Raw genomic sequence first — 16,862 nt, 5'->3', positions numbered from 1 at the left:
CAGAGTTCCTTGTTCTTTGTGTTCAATTCTGAAATCAATCCATTGTTCATTTGCATTATTTGTCTACAGAAGACAAGGAATTTGTAGATTTACTATGGAAAGATAGGGTAGACAAAGGAGCTCTCTGTTTCAGCTAAAATAATGACCACTCTTTGAATCAGTCAGTGGAATTATTGGTAACATTTACTTAGCCTAGCAGTGGAAACTGGCCAAATAAACTCCCTACTTGAAACTGCTTAGAGCTTAGAGTATCATGTGTGACACTCTAGTTTGTATACCTTGAGTCAATCTGAATAATATAATAATAATTATAATAATAGCATTTAGGCAGTACATTAAAGTTTATAAACCACTTTACGAATATTATTTTAACCTTACAGCAACCCTGGGAATTAGTTGTTATTATTATTCCCATTTTATAGATGGAGAAATTAAAACAGAGGTGAAATGACTTACCCAGGATCATGCAACTAGCAAGTGTCTGAGGCTGGATTTGTACTGTAGTCTTCCTGACTGACAGTTACTAAGTTCTATCCACTGTACCACCTAGTAGTACTTTATTTAGGTTCCTTGAAGCCTAAATCCAGATGGAAACAGTGATTGGGAAAGGCCCCCCCTAAAGCTGTTTATTCCATAATCTGAGCAATTACAAAGAGCTAAATGATGATGTGTTTATATTCCAATGTGGAAGAAAAATGTGCCTTTAAAAGGTTACTTATTAATGCTGAAAACACACCCTTTTCAGGATTCATTTTTGCTACTACGTTGTGTTCATCACTCTCTTGGTGATCTCATGGTTCATGCTTGGGACCTCTACAGACCCTCCTTCCCACATCCCTCCCCACATGTAGTCACATATATATGTGTGTATAGATACATGTGTATATATGAACACCATATGTTAATTCATATGTACATTGTATATACATATATACATGTATATATATAAATCTACATGTAGTATATATGTGGAATGTATCAGTGTGTATATAAAAACATATATGAGCACATACACAAACACACACCAGGACAGTGAATCCCCATTCATTAAGGGCATGTTTCCAGTATGTCTATGTATTACTCCACTTCATTGCATAGTATTATCAGGATAATAAAACTTGTTTATTCACTTGTTTTTTTTCTTGGATAAACCCTTGGGCCAAACACATTAGTGTTATTATTGATTTGTTATTGATCTCATTTAGGAGTATCTACAATGTTATAAGACTTGATGAAACCAGCAAGATGTCATCACTCTATGATGGAGGAACTTGCCAGATTAACATGGAAATTTTTCTTCACTTTGGACTCAATATTCATGATAATGGTGAATAATACTGGAAAGGAAACATCCTCCTCTTTCATGCTTTGTTTGATATTAATAATCAAGTTGTTGAACAAAGTTATTTCCTATATTATGCTTCAAAGATTCTTGTATAATTCTCACATGTACATAGGGACACTGCTGGAGGAGAACCTTTAAAAGCAGTATTTTTAGTCAACCTAGTGAATCCTTTTTATGTAGTCAACAAATAGTGAGAACAATTGGATTTTATAATCTTTACATCTCTAATTATATCATGTGATGGTAAACTTGTGGTCTACTTGGGTTCTTTATGAATACAATGGTGATGGGAAATGTCCTAGCCAGTCTATTTCCCTTGATAAAGACTATAGGAAAGAAGAAAGTCAGAAGGAAAATGATCAAGAAAAACCAAGGGAAGTCATAGTAAACTCCTCTGTGCTGTCTAGAATGGTACAAGAAAATAACCAGAAGTCTGCCAACCCTTTATGTGGGGAAAGATCAACATTTCAGGAAACCAGCTACATCTCCAGTGAAGGGCCTAAAATCAGGAAGATCTCAGTTTGGGCCTGTTAGGAGCCTCATGACTAGGGGGTAGAGTCAGTCTTCAGTCTTGGCCCTTATGGGACATGAAGCTAGGCAGTGAACACAGAGTTGGGAGCCATTGCTATATCTAGGTAGGCCATGCTAAAGTCCTTGAGGAAACCTGAGACCATTGAAATCTCAGATATTTACTTGGGACCTGTCAGAGTAATAGCAGGGAGCAAAGCAAACTCCTGATTAGTGATTGTCTAAGGAGAAGACAGAGATGGGGCCAAAACCAAAGCCCATGTTCAACTACCAGAAGACAGAGGGAGAAACCAGGCACTGAGACAAAGCCATCTTACCCAGAATTGCATTGGCAGTGTCACATAGACTTCAGAGACAAGGGTATCCCACTCCATCCAAGAGTATAGGAGAGGATAAATAGAATATGCCCTTGATACACAATCCCAATCTAACAACTGAGATTGGAGCATAAATAAAAATAAAACTCTTGAATAAATTAAGAAATATCATGGACTAAAAATACCCCAAGAGGAAAATTCAAAATCCACAGTAAGGACAAAGAAAACCTGGGGTGAGGTGGGGGAAATTTTTTTAAAAGTTGATAGAAGAAATGAAGCAAGGCATTAAAAAAAAACTTTTGTGGAAAAATATTCAAAGGACAATAATGTAGAATGAAGAAAACCTTACTCAAGTCGTGGAGTGCTGGAAAAATAGAATGGAACAATTAAGTATTAAGAAACATTAGAACAAAGTCAAAAGACTGAAAAAATATTTTTAAAAAATAATGTATCTATTGTAAAAAAGAAATGGTCAGAAAATAAAGTTGAGAAAATCTATATTGCAAAAACCAAATTCACTGAAAACCAGGATCAAGCAAAAACAAAAGCAAAAAACAAACAAGCAAAAAACCAAAATACCCAACCAACCAAACACACACACACACACACACACACACACATATCAAAACAAAATTGAAAACACAAAATCCAGATTTCAAAAAACATAAAATTGTCTAGTTCTATTAGGACCAGAAGCCAAAAAACAAAAACAAAAACAGAAATAATTCTCGAATCACTACCTTAAAGAAACGTCCATCTCTAGGTATCAAAATATCCAAGGATTTCTTCTCACATTAGAAATTGGCAAAAATGACCAGAAACAAAATAACCATAGTCTATGTTGGAGGGGTTGTGATATGATAGGCACACTGATGCATTGTTGGTGGAGTTGTGAATTGGTACAAACAATTTGGAAAGAAATTTGAAATTATGCAAATGAAGTGAATAAAATATCCATACTGTTTGACCCAGAGAGTCTATTACTAGGCTTACACTCAAAGAAAACCAATGATAAGATGAAAATTCCTAAATATTTATAGCAGAGCTTACTGTGATAAAAAGAATGGGAAACAAAATAGATATTTATTGATTAGGGAATGTCTAAACAAACCGTGTTACTAGAATGTGAGGGGTAATTATTGTGCTTTATGAAATCATGAATGTCACAACTACAGAGAAGCATGGAAAGATCTTCAACTGTGGCAGAGCTAAGAAGGCAATGTACACAATGACTTAAAACAATGTAAATAGAAAGAACAATAACACACACACACACACTGAAAGTCACAAAGTTATAAAGATCAAGGACATCTCAAAATAAGAGATATGAGAGGACATCCTTAACACACCCTTTCATGCAGGTGGGAAATCCACAAATATTGCACATTGCACATGGATTTTACTTTTTCCATATAATGATGATGTGTGCTGTCTTTTTCCTCTTTTAATTATTTGGAGGGTGATTCCTTAAAAAAATATTCTTTGTTATACAGGACAAATCTCTGGGATGGGGAAGGGAGATGGTGGGGAAAACCATGAGAATGTAAAAAAATGAAAGACATTAATAAAAAAAAATTTTTGAAAAGAAAATACTTGAGAATGCTATAGGCAAAATTCAGAACTTTCAAGTCAAAGAAAAATACTATAAGCAGTCAGTATGAAAGAGCAAGTACACTGTGGAGATTAGTAAGATTTTGCTGCCATCACCAGAAAGGGAAGAAAATCATGGAATATCATTTTTCAAAAGACAAAAATGTAAAGACTTAGTATAAGGATACTATACTTACTAAAGAATACTATAATTTATCTTGCAAAGATGTGTATTTACCTGTGGGGAAAATGGAACTTTAATACAGGATTAGCAAAGATTTCTGATGGAAAGAACAAACCTGGATAGCACCTTTGAAAAGCAGAGGTAGAAGAAAATAGAAACCTAGATATTAAATGTTATTGTTGAGTCCTTTTCAGTTGCATTCCACTCTTTGGACTCCTTTGGGGTTTTACTGGCAAATATATTGAAGTGGTTTGTCATTTCCTTCTCCAGCTAATTTTATAGAAGAATAAACTAAGGCAAACAGAGTTAAGTGACTTGCCCAGGGTCACAAAGCTAGAGGATTTGACCTCAGGTCAAGACAGGCTCTATTCACTGTGCCACCTTGCTGCCCAGATATGTAAATATATTTAAGTGAATGAAAGGGGATCAAGTGTTTGAATTTTAATAGTAATGAAGAGAAAAGTATACTTTAAGTATCTGTAGGTCTTCAAGGATTTTGGAAGCAGTGAAGAAAAAAAGAAATGTAGAATGATTTATTCCCTTGTTTGGCAATAAGAAGAAACAAAAGGAAGGTAGAAAGCAATATACTAGAGAAGAAATAAGGAGAAGGAGAAACATTACTATGTCTCTTCTTTTGCTGTGATTTTAACTTGTTCATTTAATTCTTTGTTGATTTGATTTTCTGTACTCTTTTTATTCAAGTTTGCTAAAGGTTTAACAATTTCACCAGACTTTTGAAAGAACTACATTTTTATTTTGCTCATAAATTCTACAGTGTTCTTGGTTTCTAATTTATGTATCTCTGCTCTGATTTTCAACATTTTAATTTTTGTCATTATTTTGGGTTTAGTTTCTAATCCTTAAAAAAGATATATTTAGTTCATTAATGCTCTCTTTTTTCTATTTTGATAATTTTTAGGGATATAATTTTTCCTCCAAGGACTGCTTTTGATGCATCACTGGAAATTTGGTATGATATGTCATCATTATTTTCTTTCAAATAATTATTGTTTCTATGATTTGTTCTTTGATCCATTTGTAATTTAAAATTTCATTGTTTTAAATAGACTCCTTTTGGGTTTATGTCCTTTTTTTACTTCCTGAATTGATTATTCTTTTTATTGTGTTATGATTGGTAAAGAATGTGTTCAATAGTTCTCTTTTTTGGTGAAGGGATTTATTTGCAAGGTATCTGTGTCTTAATACATTATCTTTTTTTTTTTTTGTAAAAAAGTCCATGTGGCACTTTAAAATATGTATATCCTTTAGCAACCTCATCTAGAAAATGCCATATTTAGCAATACTTCCTCTACCATTTTGTTGAATTCCATGTTTATTTATTCTTCTGTTAGAATTGTCTAATTCTCAAAGAGGGTTATTATAGTTCCCATTATTATGTTCTATGTTATTTTCTAAGTCATTTTATTTTGTATTTATTTGTGAATTTAGATACTATGACATTTTGAATATGTACATTTAATACTGATGTTGGTTTATTGTCTAAGGATTCTTGCAGCCAGATTTGATTTCCTTGTTTATCCATGGAGATGTCTTTTCTTTTTGATAACCCACAGCACTTCCTTTCCTGCAAGTAAATGAAAGCAGATTGTATTTCTATTTGTTGTAAAGGATCTTCAGAGACTGAGCCATTCCATATGGAGAAGAAATAATATGAAATTTTACATGGTATTTTGAGAATACTGCACTTTAAACATTGAACTTTTCATTAGTCTTTAGTTAAATATGCTATTCTTTATGTATTGTACTGCTTACTGTCTTCTGAATTTTGCTCAGAATATCTGATGGTAAACGTAAATATATCTGACCTATTTTTACTTCAGATGGTGGGTCATTATATTAAAGAAAGTGAAAGTATATGGATCATTCCTGGTGGAATAACAAATTTGTATTGGAATTAGATTTATTTCTGCCTAGAAATTCATTCCTTTTATGCACTATTTACTTCTGTCAGTTGCAGTTGGATATTCCTTTTCACTGAAGTTGTTGATAAAATTAATTATACATCATAGATTTCCCTCTCAGTGTAGAGCTTTTCTTATGAATTATAAAGTTTCTTAATTGTTCATCCTTTTTATTTTAAAGTTTAAATTTGTTCTTTCCTTTTTCTGAAGTGCTATTGAGATTTGCCTACATATTTTGGTAATCATAGTAAGTTGCAAAAGATCTTTTGTAGATAACATTATAAAGGGACACACACAAAAAACACATTCAGGAACAATTTCACTTATCCCTAAAATTAATGTGTTTAAAGGTACAGGTACCAGTAGTTTCCACCATGAGTAAAACCCCTGTATATAGGTAACTGTGGGCATAGGAGGTAGACAAACAGTTGAGTGGGTAGCCCATGTAACTTGCCTCCTTCACACATATTCAGATAAAAATTGCTTGCCTGTATATCTGTGCATGCATTTCTAGTTGCCTTCAGGCAACATGTAAGCCAATAGTGGTTTGGGATTGGGCCTGAAGGAGTGGAGTTGGACTCCTTCTGCCGATCTTGGCCATGGGTAGACCAGAACCCTATGGGGTTTCTGCATCTATAAGGCCAAATTCCTATTATCTCGTTGTATTATCAAGAAAAGACTAACCTATGGTTCTCTCAGCTTTCTGCCTTCTATTGTTTTCATGGATCTCTATTTAACTGAAGAAGTAACAATATTCATTAGTTATATTCTTTGGGAAGCTTCATCAGAACATATGAGAGTTTGCAGTACTGCTTGTTAAAAAATCATTACATTTCACCTGGCTTTGCACTGCCCTTTCAAAGTCTAGGTCTATTGGTCAGCCAGTCTGAGACTTGGGCTTCTCTTGTTGGTGGTCATCATCTTTGATGGAAAAAAATAAAACTTCTTCCTGCTACCAGTAAGTTAAACCTTATGAACCCAGAAAGACTAGATCTTTTATATTCACAAGGTTGCCTCCAATCCTGGACATGCCTGTGTCAAGATCAAGGATCTTTTACTGAGGTTCAGACAAAAACAAACACAAAAGAAGCATTCCCAAACTTAATTTTAGGCCCACATAGGGAAGACTTATTCTACTATGTTCTCTACATTTGCCATTTATGTTGAGGCGGGGAGAAACACAAAGCCTATCTATACTTCATGGTAGACTACTTGCTAAAGGGAGAGTCCAACAAACAGTAGTTCATGAAAGAGTCACTTTTTAAAAATCTACTGTCATTGCCTCTTCCTCTTCAGTGTCCAATAATAGGGATTGCCTTCTAAGAGTATAAGTACTTAAAAAAAAATTAAAGAGTCTAAATATTAAGTCAAATATCACTTACAGGAAACAGCCAGGGAACTCACCATGCCCAAAGTACTCAAGTACTGAGCAAGCATAATGGCTAGAAAAAAGAAGAAAGGTCATCTTAGTGTATGCCCTGCTTTTAACCATTGTCTGAAGCTTGTTTGCTCCCCATAAGTTTGCTCAGCTGATATGGCTTCTTCACATGGAGAGCTTAGGATGTCTGCTTTTGAGAAAGTCATGATGACCCTTAAGGGGAATGCTTTGAGTACGTGTTGAGATTCTGCTGTTGGTTCTGGTGGGCTAACCACACATTGAAGAGAAAGTTTATTAAGTGACTTCCACAGACATTCAAAATGACCTTTAGTTACTTCCTGTGGGTCTCATTGAGAGACCAATGAAAGACAATGAGTTAAGAAGATTAGCTTTTTCCCCTCTGATGTCACATGACCCTTGAGAGATGGGTTCCATGGTTATTCTTTTCTGTTCTAAATGTAGACAGTGGAACCTCCACTGGATGCCTTGCCATTTTGGCATTCCAGGTTCCAGAGGCTGTGTGGCATTTATTTATTCTTCAGGGTCCAAGGAGTGACCTTTGGAATCCAAGTCCAGTTCAAACTAAGGCAAGGAATTTTCCCTTGTCATAAAATAGTGGATAGGAATTTAGTGGAATCAAAGAAGTGAGGTAAGTTATGATCCTATACAAAAGACCTAGAGAACAAAGTGGTGTAGGGGACAACTGAGGGGTGAAATGTTTGTACTCAAAATAAATATCTCATTTGTAAAAGTCAATCAATTGTAAGTGATGGAACTGAGGTCCAAGTAACTGATCCCTAACATGGGGGGGGGGGGGTAGAGGAAAAGTCAAACTTAGTGGGGACTAAAGCTATGGCATGAGAGAATAGTTATTCCAGTCCCTTAGGACTGGATAGAACCAATCTGATCTTGAGGCAGTAAGGTCCAGAGCATAAATTCTACAATATAATCTGTCATCCTACAAACTCAAGATGTGAATCTACCCCCAATGATTTATTTTAAACTAATTTGAAGCATTTCTGCATCTTCACTGCAATTCAACAAGTATTTACTGTCCACCTCCTATGGACCAGCTACATATGGATGCAAAAATGAAAAGAAACATATGGGTCTTTCTTCACAGGACTTTGTCTGAGTGGCTCTGATCATTAACAGTAGTTGTCAACTATGAGTCCCAGGCACCTAGGAGTGGAGGGAAAGGGGAGAAGAATGGGAAAGGGTCAGAGGGGACACCCTAATTAAAAAGTAGAGGAATTCTCTCCCCTCACTCATACTCTACAATATTAAAATACAGCACATTGATACAGGCTGACATTCCCCAGCCTGTCTGAAGCAATAAAATAATGCCATGTTTTTTTTTTTTTGTTTTGTTTTTGCCAACTCTTACCTCCAGTAATTGCACAAGCAACAGATACCACCCATCTCCCATTACCACTCCTGGAAAGTTTTGGGTTTTAAAAATTGGGGAGGGTGGTTCTAAGGAAGGGACCTCAGTTCCATTTAATCACCATATATAAAGCAAGAATTTCATATTCATTCCATATCATTACCTTAGCTTAGAGAACTAACCCTCATTGATATATGTACTGGTGAGATTAATTGTAGAGAAGATACCGTGTCACAGAAACATATGCAGCAGCCCCTATGCACCATGAGAGTCTATTATTAAATTTTCAGTGTGAACATTTAGACCTCAGAAATATGAAAACACTACAAATCAAAGCTTGATGTATCGTTTTGGTGACTATCTAGACTTAAGAAAGTGATGGAAAAAATGTTAATAATGTTAAAGATTAAATTTAAGAGTATGTTATGGGTACATTCCCCCCCCCCCCAGAGAACTAGCTATTAAACATTTACCCACACAGAGCTGCCTGAATGCCATGTCTTAAACTGTCTATCTTAAAAGACTTATATAATCATTGCACCATAGGATTTACAGGGAGAAGACATAGTTTAGACTTCTCCAATGCCTTGTTCTTTCTTTATTTTTCCATATGAGCACTTAATAAGGACACCAAGGATATTCATTATTCCTTAAGGAAAATGTTCTATGTTCATTGATAGCTGCCATTGAATGGAATTTTACCTTTATTTTTAAGATACCACAATGCCTTTAATTTCAAAGAGAAATCTGTGGATGTGGATCAGAGGGGCTACTTGCTAAGTCACTCTAACGCAATGAGTTCAAAATTCTTTGATAACTGTAGAAAAGAGAGATGCTAGAAAACTTTAATTTTCAAGAGTAGGACAAGTGCAAACTGTGACCTGAAATATAATTTCTGGAAAGTTATTTGAATTAATAAGCCTCAGAATTTTGTGTATCTATAAATATCTTATATGTTTCTTATATATTGTTATTTTCTCTACATTTCTTTGTATTTTTAAATGGGATATGACAGCTACATAATTCTACTTCATTAAGTCTGTAATCTCACTAATATGTATATTCCTTTTACTTATATATATATATAGTTACATAATTATATATGTATATATATGTGTGTATATGTATATATATAATGTGTATCTTCTTAGCCTGTGTGATTCCTAGAATTTTTAACTTGAGGTCTATTGTGTGGACAGATTTCAGAGGGTCCCTGTACTTGGGGAAAAATAGGGAAAACTTGATCATTATTTCCACTAAATTCTTCTAAAATTTAGATTTCTTTCAATTATTAGCTTTTAATATTTTATTTTTCCAATTACATGTAAAAACACCCTTTAACATTTATTTTAAAAATTTGAGTCCCCAATTTTTTCCCTCCCTTCTTCCCCTCTCTCATTGAGAAGACAAGTAATTGGTATAAGTTATATATAAGCAGTTATGCAAAACATATTTCCATATTAATTATGTTCTGAAAAACAGAACAACAAAAAAGAAAAAAAATGTTTTTTTAAAAGTATGATTAGATTTGTGAACTGATCCAACTATTCTGGAAAGCAATCTGGAATTATGCCCAAAGGGCTGTAAATAATTTCATACCCTTTGACCCAGCAATACCACTTCTAGGGTTGTATCCCAAAGAGATCATAGAAGTGGGAAAAAGACCCATATGTACAAAAATGTTTATAGCAGCTCTTTTTGTGGTGGCAAAGAATTGGAAATTAAGGAGGTGCCCATTAATTGGGGAATGGCTGAATAAGTTGTGGTATATTAATGTTATGCAATACTATTGTGCTATAAGAAACGAGGAGCAGATGGACTTCATATTTACCTGGAGAGGCTTATACGAACTGATGCTGAGTGAGAAGAGTAGAGCCAGGAGGAATTTGTACACAATTACAGACACAACGTATGTGTGATGACCAGCTTTGATAGACTGGACTCTTCTCAGCAATCCAGAGTCTTAAGTCAACCCCAAAAGACTCATGATGGAGAGAGATGTTTACATCCTGAGAAAGAACTGAGATTGAACCCAGATTGAAGCAAACTACCTGTCCTTTTTCATTTTCTTCTTTGGTTTTGCTTCCTCTTTTCCATTCTTCATTCCATCTGTGACAATCCTTTATAACCTGACTAATGCCTAATGTGAAAGTATTTGCAGATACTATACTTGATTGTATGCTACCATGGCGGGGTGGAGGAGGGAGGGCAAGAAAATCTGAAACTGAAGGAATTGTGGTAATGAATCTTGTAAACTAAAAGTAAACAAATTAACAAAGACCCCCCCCCCAAAAAAAAAGTATGATTAGATGTCTCTTCAGACTAAATCAGTTCTTTCTCTGTAAGTAGATAGCATTTTTCATCATAAGTCCTTTGTGATGAGGTATGGGCTCTGGAGCCCCCTTGAGCTCCCTTGAGTCCTTGAGGTACAGGCACTGGGAACCTCCCTTGGACTCTTGATTAAATTATCCCCTTTGATGAGGCATTTGCATGAGGCAATAAGTCTTACATTGTGGCTGGGCCCAGACCACTAGCCTAGTTACTAACTGCTAACTACTAGCCTAGTTACTGGCTAAACCCTCCATTGTTCATCTACTTCCCACCCTTGAGCCTATCAAAATAACTGGGCCAGCCCACCATTGTCTGTAGCCTCCAGCTACCTCCTATGCTTAATCACTCATTGACCTCATTAACTCCTCCTGAAGCCCCTCCCCCCAAAAACTCCTCCTCTAGACCACCCATAGATTCCTCCCACAACCTTCTCATAAGATCCCATTTCACACCATTTGGTGTGAGAGCACCATAGAATGGCATAGAATAGTGAGAGTGCCATAGAATGACCTAGCACTAGACTATTTTGTGTCTAATGCTAACAAAGTTTTATTAAATTTTACTTTTCTTTGGCTGAGAAGACTCAAATCTAATTCATTCGGCAGGAATCTGCATGTTGGTATTTTGGGGTCTCCAGAGCAACCCTAACCCTCTTAGTGGGTAACCTCTTTATTTTTATGGTTCCCTGACCAGGAAACACTGCTAATCTCAAGCTCTTCTCCAGCAGGGACTGGAAGGTAGGTAAGCCTCTGTAATGGGAATGTAAATTTTTAAGATCTTCCCTGCCCCTAGGCTAAAGTGCACCTGGAGCCTGGGGTAGTAGGCTTGTTTTCAGTAGATACTTTTTGATTGGCCAGTGGGTCCAAAAGGTTGTTACATTCTCTGAGCCAGGAGAAGGCTATATAAGCCCTGATGTGTAGCTTTGTTTTGGGGCTCACTTTGAGAAGTGTTCTGTGATTTGATCAGATGAGATTCTGGGAAGCCATTGTTGAGAGCCCCCTGGCTTTGAAAAACCCAGATGTTGAAACCCAGATGTTGATTTGGTATGGATGTAATGGTTGGACAGTTTGGAAACTGTCTACTTCATCTGTTTCTCTGTCTTGATAATTCTGTCTGTATATTCTGAAGTTCGGGGTGCTGACCTCTGTCCCCTGAACTAGGTAAACGATACATATTTAACTGATTAAAGTAAGCTTGTTAACCCATTTTGAGTTGCTTTCCTTTATCAAAGCAGATCCAAGAACCTGTGTTGGCAGACACCCTGGGGACTCTGGGGTGCTTGCCTCTACAGCCTCTTTCCTTAGTACCTTGGAAGTGAAGTGTTTTTTGTTGTTGTTGTTGTTGTTGTTTTCTTTTTGTGGTTGTTGTTGGATTGTGTGTGTGTGTGTGTGTGTGTGGTTTTTTTGTTTTTGTTTTTTTGGATATGACCTCTCAGGTACCATTATCAAAAAGCTAGGAGGCTGTTTTGTGCTCAGCCTGACCTCAGGTTTTCGGTCCTATTTGGTTATTTTGGAGAACATGGACATGTGCACAGTTTCTGAAGAATGGAAGATAAGGACAGATTCCCCATCTGGAAGTGTAAGCCATATTCTTTCAATTCTCTCAGCACTAGGGAATGGGGAAAACTTTAGATACTTTTTTTGTGGGATTTTTTTTGTTTGTTTTTCGAGGCTTACTCTCAAGCCTTCCTTTATGGAAGAAGGGACTTCCAGGCCCTATGCCTGTAGCTCCCAAAAGTTCCCCTTTGGGTTGTCTTTTACAACAGTGAAAAAAATTTGGTTTCCCTGAAGATCTTAAAAAGGAAAAGCTTTTTTTTTGCCTTTTTTTGGAGTGCAATTGGGGTTAAGTAACTTGCCCAAGGTTACAGAGCTAGTTGTGTGTGTGTGTGTGTATGTGTGTGTGTGTGTGTGTGTGTGTGTGTATGTTTGTGGGTGTTAAGTGTCTGAGGCTGGAACCGAACTCAGGTCCTCCTGACTCCACGGCTGGCACTTTGGTACTCTACTCACTGCGCCACCTAGCCGCCCCAGTTGTGTGTGTGTTTTTTTTTTTCTACACTGTATAGCCTAGGTATAGCCTAAAAGATGATGAAATCATGGCCTGTTTTTGGGACTTTAAAAGAGAATACACTCTTGTAGTTAGAATCATACTGTCGCAGAGAAGGAAGATGGATAGAAATTGCCTACTTAATGGCTTTTGTTGAACTTTATCAGTACAAGGCTTCCAGGAAAAACTGTGAGATGCTTGAAGCCAGAGCCCCTCCACAGAGGGGCAACAGGGACCAATTAAATGACCCCTTTCCTATGGCTTCAGCCCCAGCCCCTCCCATCTCAGTAACTCCTGCTTAGGTCACTGAGACAGCTCCCCCAGCTCCTTCTGCTGCACCCAAAACCTTTTCCCTTTGATTCCCATTCTTTTTTCCTCTAGCCCAACACCCCTCATTTCCTGTCTCCTATACCATCCATATCTCCTACCCCTGCATCTCCCAAAATGGCCCTTTCTCCCTCAGGGACCCCTGCTCAGGTCCCAGCCACTGGTCAGGCTGAAATGCCACCCTCTGTGGCCCCCTCCCCATGAGGCAACACCCACTCAGGCCTCAGACCCTACCCTCAAGTCAGTCATAGAGGTATCTCCTCTTCTGACTGCTTCCACTCCTCAGGTGCCTGCTGACTTTCCCCCTTGCCAGCCAGATCCCCCAGTCTTGCAGTCTGATCCAGTTCAGCCGGCACCCCCCAGTCACTCTCACAGAAAGTGGGACTTCCAATCTCCCTTCCCAAGCCCCTGCCCCCATAGAACCTTCAGGACTTTTTCCCTTAAGGGGAAGTAGCTCTCTCATCAGGTGAGACAACTAGATTGCATGTTACATTCTCCATTTCAGATTTCAATCAAATTAAAGGTAACTTGGGTAAATTCTCCAAAAACCCAACAAAGTTTGCTGAAGGCATTTGGGACTTATCCCTGCAATTTGAGTTTTCTTGGGGTGATTTGCATATCCTCTTCTCTACCTGTTGTTCCACTGAGGAGAAGAGGAGAATCTGGGAACCAGCCTAGAAATTTGGGGATTGTTTGGCTAGCAATTTCCCCAGAAAATATCCCCCAGAAACAATTGTTGTTCCCATTAGTGACCCAGGATGGGACTATCATATACAGGAGGACAGGAAAAAGAGACCATATGGTACTTTGCCTGTTAGAAGGACTAAGAATTACATTTCAAAAGCAAGTAAATTATCAGAAAGTTAGAGAAATTTCTCAGACAAATTAAGAAAACTCCACCCTTTTCCTAGATAGACTTGTAGAAGCTATTAAAAAATATACAAATTTAGATCCTGACTTTATAGAAGGGGAAGTAATCCTTAACATGTATTTTATTAGTCAGTCTGCCCCAGATATTAGGAGGAAACTGCAGAAACTGGCATTGGGACCCCAAACACCTCAGGCCCAATTACTGGAAATGGCCTTTGGAGTCTTTAATAATAGAGACCTGGTTGCAGCAGAGGAGAAAGAACGAAGGGAACAAACCAGAGACAGAGAACATGCTTGATTCTTGGCTGCTGCCATGGCCAGGAAAAACCCTTCCAGGGGACCCCCTTGTAGGAAGCCCAGTCACTTGGGCAGGGGGAAAACCTGCTTTCAATGCCACAAAGAGAGTCACTGGTCCAAGGAGTGCCCCTCCAGGGCACCCCCCCCCCTCCAGAGGGAGCCCCAGGAACCAACACCTCTAGAACTTTGCCCATCTGACCAGGAGGGACATTGGAGGAAGGATGCTCACTGAGGTAAAAGTGGTAAAGCCACCTCCCAGCATCCTGTCCTCCAGTGTTTTCAAGTTTCTGAATGACGGGGCAGCCTGGGGTTTGGCAGTGCTCCCACCTTCTCCATTTCCCTCACTCAATCCTGGGCAAGCATTGAGATTGAAGGTAAGGTTACCTGCTTTCTGATCGATACGGGAGCTACATTCTCTGTTTTAATTAATTACTCTGGCCCTACTCGGCCCTAGACCCATCGGGTCATGGGCATAGAAGGGAAAACTAAAGGATGTCGCAAGACATACCCCCTCCCCTGCCTTTTTGAGGATCTGTTGTTTGAACACTCTTTCCTTATGATGTCTTCTTACCCTGCCCCCTTGTTGGGAAGGGACCTGATGGTGAAATTGGGGAGTCAATTTTCTCTAGTTAAACCTCCCATCTCCCTTTGCCCTCTGTTCACCAGACCCCCTCCCCATGTTCCCCCAGAAGTGTGGAAGACAGTTGAGCTGGGATCAGGGAGTCCCTGGGAGAGCTACTCATGCTTAGTTACTGTTCACCTACAAGATCCTAACATGTTCCCCCATTGCTGTCCATATCCAATTAACCCTGAGGCCTGGGAAGGACAACAACCATTCATTGAAAAATTCCTCATCAAATGGAAAGATTCAATCAGAGTTCAAGGGTGTTCCCAGAGCCTGTACCTCCTCATTCCCCCTTCAAACAAATGGGACACAAATTCCTTTGGGGTAAAGCGCAAAGGTCTCAGCTTCTGAAAGTGCTTTGTGCTGGCAAGGGGCTGTCTCTGCCTCTCTGGATTCTGTTCAAGGGGGTCAGACTTCACATTCAAGGCATTAGACTCCAGAACATGGCTGATGCCAGGTCCAGTGGGCTGGAGAACTTGGATTCAGTTGGAGATTGTTATATAGCCTGAGTGGTCATCTGGAGGTTGATGGCTTGATCCCTGGAGGAGACATACCTGGTAAGGAGGGTAAGCAGACGAAGACCAAACAGGGACAAAAAAGTATAGAGAAAAGACCATTTTCTTGGTTGGAATTAAAGATGACAATGGCAAGACCAAAATGCCGTCAGATATCCCCTTTCCAAACTGCTCCATGGACATTTAGCACACAGAAAGTAGAAGCATCCTCAGAATCTAATAGTTTTCAAAAACAGGCAACAACTCCCAAAGCCTGTTCTCTCCTTTCATCATCATAGGCAGTGAAAGGTTCTAGATTGGATAAACCTGCAGTGGTGGTCAATTTAGTTTTCATAGTCTCAGAAGCTTTCACCTCTTCTGGGCCCCACTCTCAGACAGAGTGTGTCAGGGCTATGAATAGCAATTAATGGTTGTGATTCCTCCCAAGCCTTGGACTTAATTGTATACAGACCAAGATGGGGGAACACTTTGGGACCCAGGAGTAGAACAAATGCTGGAGTGGCAGAAGCATCTCACTGCCCATCATTTCTTATAGCACAGTACTATTCTATCACAATCATATACTATATATATTGTAATTTGAATTTGAAAATCCCTTTGTGTTGGCAAAGGTAGCAGGTGCTTAGCACTTAGTAATTGACCAAGCCTCTGTTGGGGAACAGAAGGTATGAACTCCTGTCTCCTGTTGTTGACATAATAGGAAGGGATTGGCTGAAACAGGAAGTAGCTAATGCTGTATATATAAGAAAAAGTCCCAGAGAGGCACAGTCCGAATTTCTTGGGACCAGCATCTGGTGGCAGAGCAGCTACGGAAGAGAGAAATGAGAACTGAGCCAGAATTTCCTGAGAACTTGTGGTGGTGGAGCTTCTTCTGAACAGGAGCGCTGAGCCCTGAGCCCACAGCCTGCAGCCCACAGCCCTCAGACTGCAACCCGCAGCCAGGAGCCCAGGTGACTGAGGAAGCATGACTGTGATGCTGAGACTTTGTTTGTGGCTTGGTTGAGCCTTGAATTCCCTGAAACAGAAATGGTGACATGGACCAGAAGACCCTGTGAACTTCAGTGTGGAGCAGGACCTACACAGAGGGCTGGGCAAGGACCTGGGAACTGTCTGCCTGTGAACCTAGGTGACAGTGTGGTGAATCCAGGTAAAATCTGGGAACGTGGAAAGGGATCCAGGGAATCTGAGAACAGGTCCCAAGTC

The 16,862-nt window shown here is 38.7% G+C and overlaps 1 long non-coding RNA gene across 4 annotated transcripts in view; it reads left to right on the top strand.

The window, feature by feature from the left end:
- The window catches only part of LOC138165686 (uncharacterized), a 48,388-nt gene that overhangs the window by 3,830 nt on the left and 27,696 nt on the right, over positions 1-16,862 (top strand). For 2 of the 4 annotated variants that reach the window (XR_011169404.1, XR_011169406.1), the window contains one exon: positions 1,206-3,905. This is a non-coding gene — a long non-coding RNA (uncharacterized lncRNA). Of the gene's footprint in view, positions 1-1,205; positions 3,906-4,883; positions 4,935-5,538; positions 5,885-16,862 lie in introns of those variants that run through there. The other 2 variants (XR_011169407.1, XR_011169409.1) reach the window with 2 other exon arrangements.

The sequence above is a fragment of the Petaurus breviceps genome, unplaced genomic scaffold (genome assembly GCF_028583685.1).
Source record: "Petaurus breviceps papuanus isolate PSGF00001 unplaced genomic scaffold, PetGlider_PUasm1.0 126, whole genome shotgun sequence".
Lineage (NCBI taxonomy): Eukaryota > Metazoa > Chordata > Mammalia > Diprotodontia > Petauridae > Petaurus > Petaurus breviceps.
Note: the sequence above shows the minus strand (reverse complement) of the source record. Positions and strands in the feature narration are given on the sequence as shown.